Source organism: Bidens hawaiensis, unplaced genomic scaffold (assembly GCF_021521415.1).
Source record: "Bidens hawaiensis isolate Kalapana, Puna unplaced genomic scaffold, B.hawaiensis_p1.1 tig00041264_1, whole genome shotgun sequence".
Taxonomy (NCBI): domain Eukaryota; kingdom Viridiplantae; phylum Streptophyta; class Magnoliopsida; order Asterales; family Asteraceae; genus Bidens; species Bidens hawaiensis.
In genome coordinates, this window is record NW_027497311.1 from 106,726 (window position 1) to 114,432 (window position 7,707).

The following is a 7,707-nucleotide window of genomic DNA, read 5'->3' on the forward strand; positions in this document are numbered from 1 at the left end:
TGTTCTTTTTCTTTGAAGGTAGCATTTATGCTAGTTGAAAGTGATGAAGTTTGATCACAATTTTGAAAACGTTAATGATGTTGTACAACTCATATATAAAACATTTGTTATAAGCAACGACAGCATCATAAAGGCAACTTTTATTTCTAAAGGGTATAACATTTAATATTGGAAAGATAATGGTGCAGTTTTGACCGAAAATTAGCAAAAAGGTTCCATTGCCGGGCATCGAACCCGGGTCTCCTGGGTGAAAGCCAGATATCCTAACCGTTGGACGACAATGGATTTATAATATAACTTTGCCCAGGTTATAAAATCTTGAAGAGTATCGGCTTTAGTATTTCAGTTAAATATCTATACTATATATAAAGAATGAGTGAGGGAGCTCTTAATTTTTAAGAGGTACCAAACTTGTTGCTTTTAGTACAAACTACAATGCATAAAAATAAGACATTTTAAGGGCAATTTTGTCTTTTGACAACTTTGTCTTTTAGCGAAACCAAATTATCTTACGGTTGATTTTTATATTATTCAAAGATAATTATAAGATTGGTTCTTTAACTTTAATCACATTTTGTTAATTTATATGATAGTTACATATATACCCCTTTTTATTAACCAACTACCCCGACGACGTTTAAATACTTATAACTTTTTCACACACTAATATTTTTTCTAAAAAATCATACCATAAAAACGAGTATTTATTCTCTTTAATTTGAGTATGGTATTGCTATATTTTTTGCATTTTAAAAACTTAACGTGTTACGTGATTACCATTAAAGACCGGCAAATGAATTGGCGGGTTCGGCCATTCGGGTCATGGGTCTAAAAGGTTAAGGTTGGAATTGGTAGATACAAAAAAGGTTACTTTGGTTTGGGTCGGAACGGGTTTGGGTTGAACGGGGTCAAGTCATAACAAATTTCGGGTTAGAACAATGTCAAGCAGAACGGGCTGCAGGTCAAGACGAGTTCAGTGTATAGTTACTTGCGCACCGACACCTGATTGCGCGCGTACAATCGTTGTGTGACGTGCTTATTAACACTGGTTAAGATTCCAATGCCGCAATACGAGCATACAATCTTTGAGTTACGCGCGTACTATTGTGAACTCACACACATACAGAAACGGTAACACCGGTTACGCATCCGAAGTCATGTTTGCGTACATATTCCGCCGCATCGCGCGGGCACACAACTAGTTCTTATAAAAAGTTTAGAATTATTATTTCGCAAACGCCGTTTTAAAAGATTTAAACATGCTCTTAATTAGGAACAAGGCTACAAAAGGTGGGCTTTTGTGGGAGTACTAGTGTTGTTTTCGGTTGTAACGATTGTAGTTGGGTGGGTTACGAGGGCGTGTTAGTGTGCTTTTGTATTGTTTTGGTGATGCTTTTGTGTGAGTGTGTCTAGCATCTTACTAGCTTTAATAATAGAAGTATTTGTCGGTCGTTAATAAAATAACGGATTTAACTAAAATAAAATTAAGAAAAATTTACGATATCAATTATTTACTATATACTATAATTAAAACTAGGATTAGACCCGCGTGTCGTGGTGGATCAAATATATTAATTAAATAAGAACCTTTTCTGCTTATTCATTGGTGATCAATCTTTTTTTATTAACCGGAAGAAAGTTACTTCAACTTGGATTATTTTAGTTAATTAAAACCTAGTAATGAAACTAGTGTTTCGTGAGTTTGCGACGGGTTGTAGAAGGGTGATGGCGAGAAGATATTTTTTGTTGTTGTTAGGAGGTATCAAGAAAGCTATGAGCTAAGAAGATCCTCAAACAATTAACTAGCCTATCCTTGTTGTAGCAACAAGTGACGCTCACCATGAAGTTGGCGCTACTTAAAGCAATCTTTTGATAGTTTCAGCTCTATTGTTCGTAAGTATTACCTTTTCAAATGGCTAGAGAGGATACTCCCCTTAGCAAGAGTCCTTCTCCAAGTACCATATAACTGTTTCCTGGAGTTCGTCTAGGTTGCAACTTACCAAGAACGGACGAACCACATGTTAAACCATCATTACAAGATTTTCAGTATCAAACACCACCTTACCTTCTTCAAGGGTGGTAAACTCTTCTCCAATGGACAACTTGTTGTTTCATGTGGAAAAACATGGAAGTAGCACATGAGGGTGTTAGAAGATACTTTCACAGGTCGGCTCTAACGTGAAGTTGGTAAAGCAAAATTTTTAGGCCTCCACGTTTTAAAGGCCCCAATTTTTAAAATTTTCTATAACTTATTTTCTAAGTAAACTACACTATTGGTAATGCATTTATTTATGTTTTGTAAAAAGAAGAGAAGAAACTTTTGAAATGAAAGTGATAAGTTGTGGTTTTGCTTGTTTTTGTTGTTGGTGAATATAGTTGCTAGCAAAAAAGTAATTGATGATAGCAACTTAACTTTTTTACTAGTCAAGAATGGTTGTAGTGGTTATTAAAAAAAACAGGTCACTTTTCTTGTTTACCTTTTTTTCTTTTTTTTTTTAAATTATAATATTATCAAAAGTTTTAAAATATGTACGTAACTTGAATAAACTGTCATGACCGGGTTATTAATATATGCTTATATAAAAGCAACTTTTTTTTAAATTAACTTCTTATAAACAAATTCTATATGTATTTGGAAAACAGAAAAACCAAGTATTTAAAATGGAACTCAATTTGTAATAAAATATATATTGAAATGTAGAAACATACGTTTAAAGTTTAAAGTTATATGAATATCCAATAACATAATATGTTCAATGCTTATGCAACTTACATATTACAAGTTATTTTGCTTAGTATTAAATAATTTGTTAATGAAAATTTTAATAATAAAATATCACTGAGTCGTTTAAGTATATTAATACTGATTTCAAATTAACATTTCAACTTTAACTTTTTTTCTATACTTCGACATAAAAGGCCTCAAATTTATTGTAAGCTTTAGGCCTCTCAAAGTGTTGAGCCAGCATCATACTTTCTCTAGTTATGAGAATCGTTGAATGATTACGCCCAAAAAGAACGTTCTAAGGGTGTGAGAATAAGGCTTGACTATAACGGAGAGCCCAATATAACCCTCTCATCGATGCCTAGTAACCCAAGCATAAAAACTCATCCTTCAATAACTTGAGGTACTCTGGACCAACCAATCTACCTTACCATAACAGTGAGGGTGGAATCTTCCTCAAAGGAGAGGTAATCCAATCAGGGTGTAAAACATGTCACATGCTCTCTTTTTTTTTGGCTAATTTATCATATGTTAGAGAGGTATAAAACAATTGTTAGGTTTCATAGATCATTTCTTTAGTCTATTGTTGAGTTTCAACATTTTAACCAATTTAAGAGAAAAAAAAAAATATAAGCTGAGTGACAAATTAGTATTGCAACATGTATCTCATTTCAAAATGACGTTAAAGCATAACTAAAACATTTCAAATCAACTTTTAGTAATCCAAGTTATTCTATGAGAATTGACAATATAGTCTATATACTTTTAATTTTATCGTTGATGATTGATGACGTGGGTATCTTTACCCACCCACAAGCTTAATAATAGAGAAGCATCTCACAAGCTAGAAAGCTTAGGAGTAAAAGAGTAGCAAGCACAAGCTTCCAGATGGGAAGTTTGACGCTTGCCCAACAAGTTTCCTAAGTTGACAAAGAAGCTCATGCTATAGTAACTTCAGAAAAAGTCACAACTATTCAAAAGCTGACACCTACCATAAAGTAAAAGCAACTACAAAACAAAATAAAGTTGAGTGCATGTTACACGGAAATGACATATGTACAATCTGCATGAGCTGAAAGGAGAGCTGGCCTTTTCTACTTAAGAAATTTCAGTTTTCTCGGAAAAGCTTCTAAACTGTCTATAACTAGGACACTCCACTAAAGACATTATTCATGCTCATTCCCTCTATTCTTTCTAAGCTCTCTCATCATATTCCTACAATCTCTTTTGTATCATATCACTATTCTGACGCCGAAGGTTGATCGTAGATGCCCCCCTTTTAAAACTCATTTTAATACTTGAAGAAACACAGATCAACTCCACTTAACAGGTCTTAGATCCAATGAGTCCACAGGGTAAGATACGGTTAACTGCCAATACGATATAAACTCAATTCCCAAAGTCCAGTGACGTGAACCTGCAAAACAGACACCGTGAGCTCGTTACGGGAAGGACAAGAGGGGGGGTCTTCCCGTAACCACCCTCCGGCGTGAGAATAAGTACAGTTCTGACGAAGATATGCACTTAAGTAAATAGTGATAGTACCGTGGGAGTGAATGAATACCTCATGGAGATTAAGACATATATTTATAGCCGAAGGGTGTGGGGAGGTGATTAGGCCAGCTGTCCCTTGGAAGATGCTCTTGTAACCACCTGGACACGTATCCTCATATGATAGGCTCAGCTTATACGTTGCATGTGCATGCATAACAACCTGGACACGTGTCTTCATACGATAAGGTGGTATACAACCCTGGCCATGTGCACGGTTATAACGGCCTTGCCAGGTGTTCTCTACTGATTGGCCGAGAGTTCACGTATTGCTCAAGAAAACATCTTGGTAGATCTTCTAGAATGTTATTAGTTAATGACAGCTATCCCGGGGCATTACCTCAGGGTCATTTATGCGGACAAGTTATTCCGTCTTGCGGATAACTTCTGAGGGTGCAAGGATGCTTCAACACGTCTTGTGAGGGTGCTTCTTCCACGGACAATTATGCGGGTGGCCCATATGTCCCGTGGGTGCCTTATGAGGGACTTTAGATTGACCCGCGGGTGATATTTAAGGGTATTTGGGTCTTTTCAGTACCCTACCTCTATAAGTCCCCCAGTCCAGTGTTTCTTCCACGTGAAGTACTTTATGCGGGTGAAATTTTGGTCTTAATGCGTATTTGGGGATTTTTTTATTCTTGCAAGTTGGTAGAAAATATCTTCTATTGTTGTGGATAATCATGAAAAAAGGAAAAGTTGGTCACTCGCAGGCGCGTGGGCAGGTGACAGGACGTGTATGATGGCTGTCACTGTACCCGACTGTACACCTTTTTCCCTTTTTCGAATTTCCCGCGTGACGTGGCGGCTGCCCATTGGGTAACCTTTCCTCTCTCCACTGTTCATATCCCATCACATTAATTGCGATGGGTATAAATAGGGGGAGTTAACTTCTTTTCAAAGTTTTATCGCCTTTGAATTCTGATTATCATCTCTTTTTTTTATCTTCGAAACTTCTGATTAACTTTCCAAGTTTTTTCTTGAAACCCTTTGATTTTCATCAGATATTATTGTAATGACGAGTGTTCAGTCTAAAATAGATGAAATAGAGGTTCGATGGGACCAGTCTGAGTATCAAAAACTCATTGAGACTTATGGTATTCCACCGGAGTGGGGACCGGAATTCCCCTCTGCCGGATCTATATCCAGTTTCCCACCTCCTAGGAAAATGGCTGTCTATTCAGACTCTTTTGTCCACGGAAACTTCCGTTTTCCCGTGACAAAGTTTTTTATGAGGATAATGGGTGCCTTTGGGATACATTTATCACAGCTGCACCCTCGTGCTATCATGCGAATTTGTCACTATGAATTCGTGTGTATGGCTCACGAAATGGTGCCCCGTCTTGACTGATTCGTCGTTTTTTACCAAATGGTCAACCGTAATGGGTGGTTCACCTGCTAGGCGATAACTGACAGGAGGATCGGTCGAGAAGTCGAGGGAGGCTCTAAATATTGGAAGAACAAGTTCTTCTGGATTTCCGAGGATGTCGTACCAGACACTATGGTACGTCGTCCGGTTAATGAGGCGCTCCCTGATATTACTCCGGCTGCTCACGAGGGGCAAGAGTGGTTTCGCGTTTTGGCTTCCAATCCTACTCAGATGCGGGAATTTCCCGAGGAAGCCCTCGTGTGGGCTGGTATGAGCCGCCTATGGCCATCTCAGTATTTGGAGCCCGTGTTTATTGGCTTGGATGAACGTAAGTTATCTTCATTTTATTATTACGAAAGGGATTAGACGACTAATTTTTGTGTTTCTCTTTTCAGGTCTAGGTCCTATGTTGAATGCTCTGCTTGATGAAAAAGGTCATGTGATGAAGAGCATTCGTAAGGCGAGGGATACACCTATCCTTGAGAAGACCGCGGAATATTTTCTTTTTCCGGTCAAGGTATGCGCCGAACCCGTAATCTCAGACGCCACCTTTCAAACAGGTGCGTGTATTCTAAATCCTCCTCTTCTTAACGTGCTTACCTCTGAGGGAGTAATTGTCATTATGTCATTGAGTGATGATTCATCAATGTAAGGCCCCGTTCCCGGTAGCCCTACTTTGGTGTTGGATTTACTTAAAAACACAGTTCTAAATATCAGAGTTAATTAAAACTTTACGCGGAATATAAAGCTTTCATAACATTACAATAATAATTCATAACTTATCTCAAAACATTCTTGTCTTTCAACATTAAAACATTGACATAAAACAACTTGCGTCATCAGATGCAAGACTCTCATTCTTCTGCCATGTGTCCCCGCTCAAGCCAACTGTCTCATCCTACTCACCTGCGTGCATACTAAAAGTCAGCTACGCTGAGTGAGTTCTAGTTAATCACATATCATATAATACATACACTTACCTTCAATTATGCATCCGAAGATACATAATAATTACTTTACTAACTTACTTTCATTACATAATTTCATACATACATGCATACTTTATTACTTTCATACGATATAATTACTATCCATTCTATCTCAGATATTATTAGGGTCTGGTCCCTCTTTCCTTTGTCTATCTCAGATATTATTAGGGTCTGATCCCTTTCTTGTCTATCTCAGATATTATTAGGGTCTGATCCCTCTTTCCTTTGTCTATCTCAGATATTTTAGGGTCTGATCGCTTTCTTGTCTATCTCAGATATTATTAGGGTTTGGTCTCTTTTTACTTCTCTATCTCAGATATTATTAGGGCCTGATCCCTTTCTTCTCTATCTCATATATTATTAGGGTCTGATCCCTTACTTCTTCATCTTCGTACATACTGTCTTTACATACCCGTAATATACATATACTTTCTTTCTATCATTCATACATACTCATATGTTATACATATATCTAACATACAAATTCAGTTATCATAAACATACCTCCCTTGTCAATACGTGCAATATCCGAAGATCATTCGCGTACCGACAAGCTTTCATTCACATTCAAAATATACAAACTTAAATAACATATAAATCATACATGGCATACACTTACCATTTAAGGTAAGTGTATTAACTATCACATCGAGTATGCACACAGCCCCGAAAACATAACAAGGAATGGGGCTAGAAACTCACCTGATCTCGGTTGCGTCTGCCGTTTAAGGTTATTCCTTTCCTTTGCTGTGCGCGACTAACTGTTTAATAGTTGAGATGTTAAACACTACTCTAGCCATTTTCATTGCTACTATTAATCCTACACGTCTAAGCCGGTTTTACTTCATTGAATCATTACCCGGTTAGTTAACTTTTACTCGTTAACCTTTAAAGGAATCTTTCATAATTAATCAAAGTCCAAGGGCTATTATGTAATTCTCTCATTCTTTCTAAGTCCAGGGACTATTCTGTCATTCTGCCAATCTTCTAGTTCGTTACCTGACTTTTGACGAATTGGATTATCAAACGAACTGGTTCATGTAACGAATTGAACCCTTTAACGAATTGGCTATTTA

At 37.1% G+C, this 7,707-nt stretch overlaps 1 non-coding gene across 1 annotated transcript; it reads right to left on the reverse strand.

Moving 5' to 3' along the window:
* Window positions 1-213: 213 nt before the first annotated feature.
* Window positions 214-285, reverse strand: TRNAE-UUC (transfer RNA glutamic acid (anticodon UUC)). The gene has a single exon. It is a non-coding gene; the product is annotated as a tRNA-Glu (tRNA).
* Window positions 286-7,707: the final 7,422 nt, after the last annotated feature.